The sequence below is a fragment of the Dermochelys coriacea genome, chromosome 1, assembly GCF_009764565.3.
Source record: "Dermochelys coriacea isolate rDerCor1 chromosome 1, rDerCor1.pri.v4, whole genome shotgun sequence".
In the NCBI taxonomy this organism is placed as follows: Eukaryota; Metazoa; Chordata; order Testudines; family Dermochelyidae; genus Dermochelys; species Dermochelys coriacea.
Genome location: NC_050068.2, coordinates 125,177,924 through 125,192,032, shown reverse-complemented (window position 1 = coordinate 125,192,032; position 14,109 = coordinate 125,177,924). Strand labels below are relative to the sequence as shown.

General features: G+C 43.5%; 1 protein-coding gene across 4 annotated transcripts in view; it reads left to right on the top strand.

Annotated features, from left to right (window-relative positions):
- Positions 1–7,410: 7,410 nt before the first annotated feature.
- P2RY8 (P2Y receptor family member 8) overlaps positions 7,411–14,109 on the top strand; it is a 47,895-nt gene continuing 41,196 nt past the window's right edge. For 2 of the 4 annotated variants that reach the window (XM_038386619.2, XM_043497204.1), the window contains exon 1: positions 7,411–7,707. The gene's annotated coding sequence lies outside the window, so the exon portion shown is untranslated. Of the gene's footprint in view, positions 7,708–12,766; positions 13,616–13,751; positions 13,880–14,109 lie in introns of those variants that run through there. The other 2 variants (XM_043497240.1, XM_043497275.1) reach the window with 2 other exon arrangements.

Below are 14,109 nucleotides of genomic sequence, written 5' to 3'. Positions count from 1 at the left end.
AGGGTACAGATGTGGGGACCTGCATGAAAGACCCCCTAGGTTAAAACTTCCCCAAGGTTCAAACTTTTACCTTTTGTCCTTGGACCTTATGCTGCCACCACCAAGCATGTTAAACAAAGAACAGGGAAGGAAAAAAGAATCCTAACAATGGTACTTGTCCATTACTAGATGAAAATGGTAGAATTATCAATAAAAATACAGAAAAGGCAGAAGTGTTCAATAAATATTTCTGTTCTGTATTTGGGAAAAACAGGTGATGTAGTTATATCATATGATGATATACTCTTTCCATTCCACTAGTCCTCAGGAGGATGTTAAAGAGAAATAACTAAAGTTACATACTTTTAAATCAGCAGGTCCAGATAACTTGCATGCAAGAGTTTTAAAAGAGGTGGCTGAGGAGCTCACTGGACCATTAATGTTGATTTTCAATAAGTCTTGGAACCCTGGTGAAGTTCCAGAAGAAAGCTAATGTTGTGCTAATATTTTAAAAGGGTAAAAAGAATGACCCAGTGTAAAGGAAATACTTACCTTTTGATCACCTCTTTGTGACTGGGTGTGGCATTGCAATCCTTTTCTTGCTTCTGGCATTCCCTGTAGGTTGTCGACACGTTGTTGGTAGCTTGACCCTCTGGCCAATCCAGAAAGAATGAATGAGCCCCTTCCAGGGTATTAAAGAGTCCCATCAATAAGCAGTCTATTTCCCCTCATTAGGATCTTCAGACCTGGCTCTGGGCCCTTTATTCTTACTCCCAAATAAGCACTATCCCCTTCTCAGGGTTTATGTCTCTTTTCCTATGGAGGTGGGGGAACCCAGGTCTTCCTGCTACTCCGGGTTCCAACCCAGGGACGCTACCATGCCCTACTTACCTCAGTCCTTCACTACTATTTCCTACCGGGGGCCCCTAGCAGGTAGCTGCAAAGGCCAAATGCATCCCATCACATCAGGTAATTAAAGGCCTGTCAGTCTGACATAAATCCTGGGCAAAATAATGGAGCAGCTGATATGGGACTCAATTGATAAAGAATTAAAGGAGAATAATATAATGAATGCCAATCAACATGCTTTTATGGAAAATAGATCCTGTCAAACTAATTTGATACTTTTTTTTTGGATGATATTACAAGTTTGTCTGACAAAGATAATAGTGTTGATATAATATATACTTAGACTTCTGTAAGGTGCCTGACTTGGTACCACAAAACATTTTGATTAAAAAAACTAGGATGATATAAAATTTGCATAGCACTTATTAAATGGATTAAAAGCTGGCAAACTGATAGGTCTCAAAATGTAAATGGGGAATCATCATTAAACAGGTGTGTTTGTAGTAAGGTCCTGCAGGGATAGGTTCCTGGCCCTATGCTGTTTGACATTTTTATCAATGACCTGGAAGCAAACAAAATCATCATTGTTAAAGTTTACAGATGACACAAAAATTGGGGAAGTGGAAAATAAATAAGATGACAGGTTACTGATACAGCGCGATCTGGATCATGTGGTAAACTCGGTGCAAGCAAAAATATGCATTTTAATTCAGCTAAACGTAAACGTATACATCTGCAAAGAATGTAGGCCATTCTTACAGAATGGGGAACTCTATCCTGGGAAGCAGTGACTCTGAAAAGATTTTGAGATTGTGGTGGATAATCAGCTGAATATGAGCTCCTAATGTAACACTGTGGCCAAACGGGTTAATGCAATCCTTGGATGCACAAACAGGGGAATCTCAAGTTGGAGTAGAGAGGTTATAATATATCACTGGTGTGACTACTGCTGGAATACTGTGTCCAGTTTTGGTGTCCACAATTCAAGAAGGATGTTGATAAACTGGAGAGGATTCAGAGAAGACCCAGGAAAATGATTAAAGTATTAAAAAACATGCCTTATAGTGACAGACTCAAGGAGCTTAATCTTAACAAAGAGAAAGTTAAGGGGTGACCTGATTACAGTCTATATGTATCTATATGGGGAACTAATATTTAATAATGGGCTCTTCAGGCTAGAGGAGAAAGGTATAACATGATCCAATGCCTTGAAGTTGAAGCTAAACAAATTCAGACTGGGAATAAGATATACATTTTTAACAGTGAGGGTAATTAACCACTGGAACAATTTACCAGTGCAACCACAATTATACTAAGGACGAGGCCTAGGTCAAATGTTCCTACCTTCTCCCCAGTCAGAGCTGAGGTGCCGAGGCAGCTGCTCCAGTCTTTTGGGGTCCCACTTTCACCTTTCTCCCCTCCCCATGTGCAGTTTACAGGAACGACATGCAGGGCCATGGAGGCAGAAACACAATATTACCATTGTCAGACCATTAGCACTCCCCATCCCCAGTTCTGCACCACTGGAAACGGTGGCCTCATGGCATGTCTGAGCCCCACAGTGAGCAGGAAGTAGGCACCTAAGGGGTCTCCCCAAGAGCCATGAGCCCAGCTGCAGCTGCTGCATGGCCTGCTAGCTCCAGCCCCACCAGGACCCAAGCTGGCCAGCTCAAGGAATCATAGCCCTGGGGCTTCCCCTCCCCAGGAGCTCCTGAGCAGCACAGAGCAGGGGGAGGCAGCCTCGGCCCTGCTCAGCCTTCCCCAGCTCCAGAGATGACAGCCCTAGGGCTACCCCTTCCCTGTGGGAGGCTGAGCAGGGACCAGGCCAGCTCTCCTTGCCCCTTAAAGCTAAGGGAGCTCCCGGGGAGAGGACGCACTGGGGCCCTGATTCCAGGAGCTGGGTGACTCAGACCCTGGCTGTCTGAGTGGGGTGGAGATTGGCAGGCTCTGCAGTGTCTGCAGTTGAACTTGGAGCCCTGGAGGTCTACCCCACACCCTAGTAGCTTGGCCAACTCCTTGCAGGCTGCCAGGCTCAGACATGCTGAGGGGTCACCTCTTGCCGCTGCTGCCCCTGACATCTATGGGCATGGGGTAAAGGAGGCTGGCCCTTGGCCTTCCATATCTCCCTCTTCCCCCACTTTTGCATCCCTGCAATTTGCCAAGGGTTGTGGTGGATTCTCCATCACTGCACATTTTTTAATCAAGATGAGACGTTTTTGTAAAAGACCTGTGCTAGGAATTATTTCAAGGAGATTCTATGGCCTGTGTTATACAGAAGGTCAGGCTGCATGACCACAATGAGCCTTTCTGGCCTCAGAATCTATGGATCTATGAATCAAGGCAATTATCAGACCTGGAATCATTTTGGGAGAGTTCAGCTATTCTTCAGGACTATCCCACTTATTCTGGTATAGCAACATTTAAAGTAAAGGGAGCTAATCAACCAACTTGGTCAGTCTAAATCAATGAGAACTGTGAGTTTACCAAAATGTGTAACAGGAAGGAAAGTGTCTCATTATAATCGTATCTTAAATGTGCACAGTAAAATCTATGGAGGATTAATAATAATCGAGGGCCAACTCCTTAGCCCAGCTCCCAGCTTAGCTGGAATGCATGCTGGGGTAGCTGCACAGGGGAAATAATGGGAAGAAATTTCTCACTCAGCCCTGCAAAGTAGCTGTAGAGCTGCTCCTAGGAGGATACTTCAGCACAATGGTTGAAGTCGCTCACGGTTTCCCTTCACAGCCTACACACAGTGAGAGAAAGAAGAGCAGAAGGCTCCGTGGAGCAACATCCACCCTCTGTTTGACTGCCATGGTCCTGACTGCATCCATGGCCATGCAGGAGCCATACTTGAGCTGGGATTCAAGATGGGCAGGGAAGGCATGCCCCCCGCATGGCCACATACTCAGCTTTCCCCTGGCACAGTCAAACTGTAATAGTTAATTGCCAGGGGGTCCTCCAGAGACAAGGGGGCTTCATAAATAAGCAGGTCTTAAAACTGACCTCTCCACACTACAGCAGTGTGTATTTGACTAGTCAGCCTAGTGCAAGTTATAATTAAGGAATGTAGATTCAATAACCTCATGAACAGCCTCCAGAGAGGTCATCTTACCAGGAGGGTCACCCTCAGAACTAGGGCTATCGCTAAACAAGCATTGTACCTTTAGTGTAGACCTTTAAGGCAAAGGCCCGATTTTCAGTTTCTCCATTCTTGAATAATGCAATGGGGTGGGGCAAAGGGGTGGTCCCTACATTTATGGGATCATGCAGGGGTCTGCTGGTCCCAGTATAAGTTAGAGCAGCCTCCATACTCTGTTTCCCTTGGACAGTGAGAAGCAAAGAATAGTGATAATAAAGTGCACTCTGGTCACACATCTATTCCACCTGCTATACAGGGAGCCAGCAGGAACTGGGCTGGTGCAGACCCCATTGCAGTAGCTCTATGCTATCCAGGGAAGCCCTATGCACAAGGGGCAGAATGAGGGAAGCCTTTTCTGTTCATTTTAAGGCCATTTCCATTGCCAGAGCAGTGTAAAAGGGCATTAGTGTAATACATTATCCAGCCCAAGTTTCCTAGGAAGGTGTGACATTTGTAATTGCAAATTAATTCTTAAAAAGCACTAACTGGCTGCTTCTTTCAATCTGAGTCCTCAGCAAGACTCACTAGAGTCAGTGGGAGTTTAGCTATTGACTACCGTAGAGCCAAGATTTCACCCATGCTGAAGGGCTTTAGAGAAAATCAAAGCTTTATCGTGAAAATCAATAGCCCTCCTAAATAATATTTCTACACAAGTGCAGCGCTGATGTATTCACCCAAGGATTTGCATTCTGTAGAATGAATGCCACCAACTGATTCCCTTGGCGCTATTAATGATGTTCCCAACTCCTGCAATTTTACCACAAGTCTTGTAATATTTGGTGTTTTCTTAAAGACCCAGCTTCATAAGACAGATAAATACATGATTATCTAGCCCTCAGGGTTGCAGAAAAAAGCTTGAAAACATGCAGTGAGTGCACCCTAAAGGCTCAGAAACCAGATGGAAAAGAAAAAGATGTATCTTTTAATACAAACCTCATGATTTGTAAGCTAATCTTATGATTTTTGAACTCTTGCAGCTGGCAATATTGAGTCAGTCACTTCTCTTTACCTTTTGACTCAGCATAAAAAGCCAGTCGGGTAAGTGACAGTTGATTCAGTTTTTGTGTGCAAAAGTGAAAGCAGCCAAGGAGAGAGAAACACTTGAGGCCATATACAGCCATCCTGTTGTATGCAAAGCTCCCTTAAGATTTCTGCATGTGAAACAATGTAGCATGTGGCCAGTTAAGAACAAAGGATAAAAATAACTGACTTAGGGTTTGATCCTGCAAGATGCTGAGCGCACTGAGCTCCATCTAGCTAAGCATGAGCTTAACTTTAAGCCTATGGATATTCCTAGGGATTTCACTGAAGACAATAGGATTGGGCATGTGTACAGTTAAACATGTGCCTAAGTGTTTTTGTGGATGGAGGCCAGTGTGCCTTGCTGGATTTAGCCCTTAGTGCATTTTTTTTTTGTTGGTTTGTTTGTTTGTTTATTCTTGGAAATGTATCCCTGGGGTGAAGTCTTGGCCCCACTGAAGTCAATGGCAAAACTCCTATTCACTTCAGTCGGGTCAGGATTTTACCGCTGGCCTTTAATTATGCTTTTCTATATTAAAATCCAATCAAGCATGTAACAAAGGGAATTTACTCACTAAGTGCCAGGTGGATGTTTTAACAACTCTTCTAGAAACCAAATTTGCTCTGCATATTTGTTGTCTTGTTTATAAAGACACAGGGCCTGATCCTGGGAGATGCCAATGACCTACAGCACAGTGGGCACTGAGGGCACTTAACCCCATGCTGGAAATACTTGGTCTCTCCCAGGACCAGAACCAAAGCTTGCAACAGCAAGGCCTTGCTCCAAAGCTCATTGAAGTCAGGTGAGTCTTTCTCCTGATTTCAATGTTCTTTGGGGAAAGCCCCAAATGAGGGAGTTGAGTCTAGAGCTGGGTGAAATTTTTCATCCAAAACTTTTTTTCACTAAAAATGCAGATTTGAGTCGACCAAAACATTTCACAAATTTGTGTTGATTATCATGAATTGTTTTGGTAAATATATTTGAAAATGCCAGGTTCGGTTCACAAATGGACAAGAAGGAGGTGGTCTCCTTATACCAATAGTGAGGACACTCATCTCAGCTGTGGGAGACCCACATTTGAATCCCCCCTCTGGAGCAGGGACTTTCACTGAGATCTTCCATATACCCATATACCAGGTAAGAGTTCTAACCAGCAGGCTATTGGGTAATTGTAGCATAGGACAAGCTCTTGACCTTTTCTTTTGAAGCTGTTCTATTTGGTATAAATAACTAAATATTAATTGGAACAGGGATTGGAATCTGGGAACCCACCTCGCAGGAGGATGCCCTGACTCCCCCATAGCCTATAGAGTCACTTTCTTTCTCTCTGGCCCAATAAACATTGAAGGATTTCAGACAAAGTGGAGCAGCTTCAATAGGACAGATTAAGCAGACCCATCACCACCACACAATAGCCTGTGAGGGAGAAGGATTAGGATTTGGGAGACGTGGTTTCAATTTGTTGCTCCAGAGTAAGGATTTGAACCTGGATCTTCTACAGCCTAGCGGAGTGGGTTAACCACTGGGCTATTGGGCATACAAGGAGAGGTACCTCCTGCTCAATTTTGTAAAGTAAGGTTTCATTTCCAAATTTTCTCTGCTTTTATTTTAAAAACAGTTTAAAATGCCTCAAATTAAAACAAAATGTTTTGTTGGACCCCAAATTACTCTTTTTCTGATTTTTCAATTCACTGAAAATTTCTAAAAAAAAATTGGTTTGGGGTTGACTTGAAACTGTTATTTTTGAATTTTCAGAACTGCCTATGAACCGAAAATCAGTTATTCACACAGCACCAGCTGAGTCACCAACTAGTGGCATTGACTGAACTCTAAGGTTATTAAAAATTGTCATCTGAAACTTCCAGATAAAAGCAATTTACTCGAAAGAAACTAGGAATGTAATGGATTCTAAACATACCCTTGCTGCAATAAAACTTAAATGTACAATTAATGCAACTTCAAATACTTATTACAAAGAAATCTGTCTTCAGTAAGCACCAAAACACCAAGCAAGTATTGATTCTATAGAGGAGGTGGACTAACTAGAAATTGAACAAAACAGTACTGGAAATGTATATGTATGACCACTTGAAAATATCCCTATGACAGCAGTTTGCTTCTAGACCAAGGCCCAGATTTTTAAAGGTATTTGGGTATGCCTCTGCTCAGCTTTGCAACATAACTGATTTAGGAGCCTAAATCTCATTTTCAAAAGGAATTTAGGCACTTAGGATGGGATTTTGGCTCCTAAGTATCCAAGTCTCTTTTGAAAATGAGATTTAGGAGCCTAAGTCACTTAGGTGCCTCTGAAAATTTTACTCTACTGTTTTCCCTCTACAGTTTGTGCACTTGCTACGCTAGGGCAGAAAACATCTTAGAAGCTCCATTTCCTTTTACTACGTGGAAATATTGTCAGGCTCACCATTTCTCTTGCAAGCTTCACGTTCTCACTGTGAAACTAGTCAGCGGGAGAGCACAGCCATCAGACACCAAACAGATTTACTGGGAGATGAAGAAAGATTTTCTGAACTTAAAAAAAACATGAAGGGTGTATCAAAACAGTCAACTTGCAAAGTGAGGAAACAACAAACGGTTGCAGAAATATATGGTCATTTCCTGAGCCCTCTGCTCTGAGGAGTAACCAACATAAGATGTTTTCTAACAGCCAATCTGTCATTTATGGGCTTTTCATGCTACGCCACACACACTGGAGCAGGTAAGGACAATTTTTCACTTCCTTTTCATGCTCTTTTTTTAGAGTAGTTTTTCAGTAGGTGAAATAAAGATTGGCTTATTTCCCTCCTCCCCAATATTCTTTATTCATGGAAAGAGTCCAAAATGATCACTGAAAAGCAACAAGCGATATATGTCTGCAGCACTGATGACTGGGCAATTTAGAAATAAAATGATTAGTTTATGGGTTAAAGCAACAGCATATTAGAAACAGGTAAGTTTGCAATCAGTCTGAATTATTGCAGCAGGTACCGTAGTAGGACAAACAGCTAAGATGTTCAAATAATCTATTAGAATAAAGGGCCATCGGGTGTAAATTTTGCTTTTAGTAAGAAGAACTGTAAAAGATGTAAAGAACTCCAGGTGACATCATAAAAGCGGAGAATCAGCTTCTAGTCTTCGATAGAAACCCAAATGAATAATCTTTGTACCCAATTTCTTTGTAAATCTGGACTAGATATGTATCTTTAAGCTTTGCAGAGTTGCGATTTATAGTCATTCTGAGACTGCGCAGGCAAAACATTTGCAGTGAAGTTTACAGCATGCGCACATGCACATGCACACAATAATAATCATAAATATGCAGTCAGACCATAAAAAGATATAATTTCGCACAGGCTTTTGGTGACTGCCTCCCAGCATAAAAGCAGAACTCTGACAGACTAGCACCAGATGGAAGTCTTCTTGTAGCACAGTGCACTTTTGCATGTTGTATTTATTGTCTTTTGCAATATACTATTTTTATGTGAAAGATTTTCCATATTTCAAAAAAGTCATTTGTAGGGCACTTATAATAATAGCATGATGCCACCAGCCCATCACTATTCCATGATTCCTGGAAATGTTCAGCTATTGTAGGCCAGTGTTTTAAAAGGAACTGCCCTGCCTACAATCAGTTGTAGCATTAGACATTGACTACCTGACTGTGCCTGCTTTTTCGAATGAGCACCTTCTGGATTTTATAAATGGAAAAAATATCTACATAGATTCTAGATAAGAGGTTCAAAAGCCCCCATGTGAATTAGGAACATAAGTCCCATCAAATTCCAATGGGGTTCCTAAGACGCTTCTGTCTTAAGTACTTATTCAACACCCTTACTGTAGAATCTGAGCACCTCACAATGTTTAATGTATTAACCTCACAGCATTCCAGTGAGGAAGAGAAGTGCTATTATCCTTATCAGACAGACAGGAAACAGAGCTCAGAGGGTATGTCTACACCAGTGGTCCCCAAACTTTTTACCTCACCGCCTCTTTACCCCCAAAGCCGGGGCCGGGAGCAGGGCTGCAGCTCCAGGAGGCAGACATGGGTAAGGGAGCAAGGCTGGGGCCACAGCTGAAGGCAGGACTGGGAGTGGAGCCTTGGCCGGGGGCCCAGAGGGTGGCAGTTGGGGCCGAGGGCAGAGCCTTGAGCATGGGGGTGGCAGTTGGGGCCGGGGGCAGAGCTTTGGGCGCAGGACTAGCAGTAGGGCCCCGGGCTCAGAGCCCTGGACACGGGACCGGCAGCTGGGGTCCTAGGTGCGGGGTTGGGAGCAGGGCCACGGGCGCGGGGCCAGCAGCTGGGGCCAGCAGCTAAGGCCGGGGCCAGGAATGAGGCTGGGTGGTGCTCCCTCCCCACCACAGCACCAGCTGCGCCCCCGCAAAGTTTCTCTGCACCCCCTAGGTGGGCACGGCCCACAGTTTGGGGACCTCTGGTCTACATTGCAGCTAGAAGCAAACCTCCCAGCCTGGGTACACAGACTTGTGTTAGCTGGGCTCACGCTAGTGCTCTAAAAATAGCTGTGTGGACATTGCAGTATCAGCGGAGGCTCAGGTTAGCCATCCAGCTCAAGCTCAACCTGGCCCTTGGATCTGAGCTCAGGTGGCTAGCCTAAGCCTCTGTCATTGCCACAACAGCCACACTGCTATTTTTGGCATGCGAGCATGAGCTCTCACCCACCACAAATCTGTCTACCTGGTCTAGGAGACTCACTGTCAGCTGCAGTGTCAACACGCTGAGAGAGGCTAAGTGACCTGCTCAAGATCAAACAGGAAATTGGTGGGGAGCCTGGAGCTGAATCCACATCTCCAGCTGCACCCTGCATCTTTCTGCAGCCCTTTCCAAGATACTTCCAAGTATTTGTGACAATTTTACCCGGTATCATCTACACTTGAAATTAACTGTACAGGCAATTTTGCTCTCAGCAAAGCTTGTAAGTGCAAAAATGAGAGGCCAAGTTGAGGGTCTTTAAAAATTTTGCCCAGAATATTCTTGGTCAGAATAAGTATTCTTGTTTGGTGCAGGAATATGGGTTGGAAGCAGAGGGGTGCAAACAAATTTAAATTCCACTCATTTGGGGGACACGTTCTGTGCCCCCACTGTGGCCCCGGGCCACAGGAGCTCGTTCTTCCCGCTGTGACCCCAGGGCTGGAGCACCTCACTCTCAACACTGGGGCCCCAGGAACTTGCTCTCCCCGCCAGGGCCCCAGGGCTGCTGTCAATTATTGGGGGGGGGCATTCCTCTGCTTGCCCCCCTCCCCGCCCTTGTGCATGCCCCTGATTGGAAAGAGTACCAAAAGGAGAAAGGGGTAGGTTAGCTGTAGTGACAAAAATGGAAAGATTTATAAGAGAAATTGCCAGTGTGGTCTGCCCCACCAATAAACCATGTGTGGGTAGGAGGGTGGGGAATCATAGAACCATAGGGTTAGAAGGGATAACCCATAAGGGTCATCTAGTCTAACCTCCTGCCAAGATGAAGGATTTGTTGTGTCTAAGCCATCCAAGACAGATGGCTACCCAGCCTCCTTTTGAAAACCCCCAGTGAAGGAGCTTCCAAGACTTCTCTAGGCAGTTTGTTCCATTGTCCTACTGTTCTCACAGATAGGACATTTTTCCTGAGATTTAATCTAAATCTGCTAGGCTGTAGTTTGAACCTGTTGCCTCTTGTTCTGACCTCTGTGGCAAGAGAGAACAATTTTTATCCATCTTTTTTATGGCAGCCTTTCAAATATTTGTAGATGGCTATCATGTCTCCCCCTTAATCTTCTTTTTCCAAACTAAACACACCCAGCCACCAGGCCCCAGCAATATCTCTTTAAGAAGCTCTGTTATTAGGCTCATGAAGCAGGCCTCCCATGGTCTCTCTCCGGAGAACTTCCACTGGAACATGGGGAGCAGGGCTCCTATGGCCTCTCAGTGAGGATTTGCACCCTATGGTGGGCGAGAAGGGCTCTTAAAATAGCATAGTGGAGTTCCATGGCTATTATCTCTCAGTCATTTTGTATTGTTTGCTTTGCTTACAAATAAAAGGATGGTTTTAAACTGAAACTGAGGAGGCCAGGTTCCATTTCCTAGTACTACTGTTTTGATTCAATTTCCGAGCCTTCAGATTTGTTGCCATATTTTTTGTCTCCTGTTTTTTTGCTTCTGTCCAAAAATATTTTATTCTGTTTAAGTACAGTTTTAAAATGTGATTCTACTCCAAGAAGTGACTCTGTAAAAATGGTATCATGGGGTTCCAGGTTTATTGTGCCACAACAAGCTCCAGAGCAAACGTGCTGGATTTACAAGTAAAAAGAAGCTTGTTTGTTTGTTCTGACCACCAGCCCTGAAAACTGCTTGGATTCTGAAAGTCAAGCTGGCTTTCTTTCTGGGTCATATATTACATGAAGAAAGCCTGGTAGTAGCTTCATAGTTAGGACTGTGTTCTAAAAATGGACGTAAAATGAGCAATGTGCTCCGGTTTTTTTGCTAAAAGAAATTTCTCACGGGGTTGATTTGAGGCCCTTTGAATTGTCTGTGTAGTTTTTGTCAGGTTTCTTATACATTTTTAATGGGCAACCTTTGAGGGCTCTGGCTGGAAAACCTACTTTTCATTGTTGATGAATATTTTCTTTTTAAAAAAGCCATCATCTACCTCCACAAAACTTGGTAATGAGGTGGGTCCTGCACAGGTCTGGTGCAATAGCTCATAAAAAAAAAAAGAAATGTTGGGTCAGCCATTATTTATTGTTATGACTGAAAGTTTATGCCCTATGCACATTGTTGATGGATGGGAGTAGAGCGCCCAGAAGCTTAATGTATGGGGGCTAGGCACAAAAACCCTTTTTGCATACAAGGCTAATTTTTCTATCATATTTTACTCTGTACCTGCTATGGGTACATGTGCACCTGCTGATGGACTCTTGATACTTCTACCACCACAGGTCCCCTTGCAGAACCCCCAATGAAGTACTGAAATAATTAGAAAATTAACATACAAAAAATCTTCACTGTGAAGCATTTAGAATTGCTACAGACACAAACCCACAAAAAAGCAGGCAAGTGAAACAGGAACTACCTAACAGTACATATTCTGTAGGCCACTGTCACAGATCTGATACAGCACCCCAACCAGGCCGCCCAGCAGATTGCTGTGAAGGACTCAGCCCCTAGGTCCCCAGGGTATATTAAGCCTCTGGAGCCTGAATGAAGCCCAGCCACTACCCCAATCTTGGGGTCTCGAGGCACACCCTCAGAGTGCAACCCAGCATCTAACACTCCCTTCTGGGAGCTGGAACCCGCTATCCAGCTGCCTAGCCCCTGGGCTCATTGCTGAACCTTCAGACTCCACTTCAGATGTGAGTCTTCTCATTTACAGTTCCCTCTCTCCGGAGGCATGTGGCATTTGTGAGGAATATAACACAGAGACACTTTGCTCAGCATTTAACACATTCTTGCTGTTTTACTTAACAAAGCACAAGAGAGTATGGATCATTTAGAAAACAACAAACACCTTAACTGCAATGCCCCTCATTAGTTCACCATTCCCTTGGGAGTCCTTGGGGGACCATCTGGGCTCAGGAAGTTAGGCAAGCAGCGTTTTCCCTGCCTCATAAGACTATATCAGCTCCCGTCAGCTTGAGCTGCTGAAAGTGGCCAAAGATCCCAAATACATCCACTGACCTCTCCCCAGACAAACCAGTTCTCCTGGGGAGGCACTATCCTATTCTCTAGAGTTATGACATTTCAGAGAGAAGCAAGTTAAGTCAACTAACTTCTATTGTTATTCTTTTGCCACCAGACTTTGGAATTTCTGTCCAATATGGAGGCAAAGAGACAACAGAGAAGACAAAAGGTTGCTCTGTAGCCTATAGAGCTAGCCCAATTGCTTGCATATATGTCTTTTCTTATGAGTTGATCATTTGCCACATTATAGGGTTGCTATTGGTTTTATAATAGGGTTATCTGTTTGTATTAGAGTACTTTAACTGTAACGCAAAGAACCTACAGACAACATCCTGTATGTTAAGCTAAAGCAAGTTAACATACATATGATCAAGACCTTTATCCTAGATAGGTGGTGACGAGCTAAAACATACAGTATATATGTGTTTGACCTTTCTCATAGATAAGTGGGCAAGTCAAAGCAAGTTGGTGGTTAAGGCCACCCAAGGTCATAGACTTTTTCAGAGATAACAGGTACATCACAAAGAACATAGACATAACCAAAATAGGACAGAAACAACAGAGGTGAGGATGAGCTAATGGTCTCTAATAGTTACAAATATGTCTTAATACACATGAACATGCCAGCCCCTAGAGTAAGTGTACCTAACATTTTTGTGGGTGAGGAAGTTAACTTTGGATATGGAAGGAGGACACTTAGGATCAGGCCCTATAATAGGGGCAACCCACCATGTTGGGGAAATTCAGCTTGTTTATTGTTAGTTTGTCATTGTTAGTTCTTAATAGTTAGTTTTAAGTAAACTCTACGTTAGTTTCTGTAGTCTTTCTATAGCTTTTAGCTCTAGCTTCTTCTATGGTCTTCACCTCTCATTCAAGACTTGAGGAACCTCGACCATTGAACTCTCTTGGCATGCCGGGGCAAGGCTGGTCCTTTGTCTCTTATCACCAGGTTTTCAAGGAAGGTGTGAGTATATTAATCGAGAAGTCTTTATAGTATATAGTACCACCTGTACTGCTAGAACAATATTATTGCTTTTGTAATTGGTTGATTATATGATTATTATTTGATTGCTATTCCATTACTTTTCCATTTATCTCAGTAATAGGCTTAAAGCTGCCTTTTGTTCTAAATGTGAGTTTCCTAGTCAGACATCCTGATGGTCCCTGCAAATTCTGTGAAGCCTGATTCTGGGACAAGAACCTTATTAACTTCTGATCAGATTAATTGGTGAGGCTATAACCCATATTATCTAAGCAATATTATTAATCTCCCATCAAATGAGACAACAGCACCTTCAAAATATAGTATGCAATTTGGTAACGATACATAGAGAGTTCATAATCTTACACAGAATTCATGTATTGTACAGACAGATTCCCAAAATGTCACATCCTCTGCTTAGAAACACACACTTTACTCTTGCTACAAGTACTGTGCACCGCAGACCACATACCACA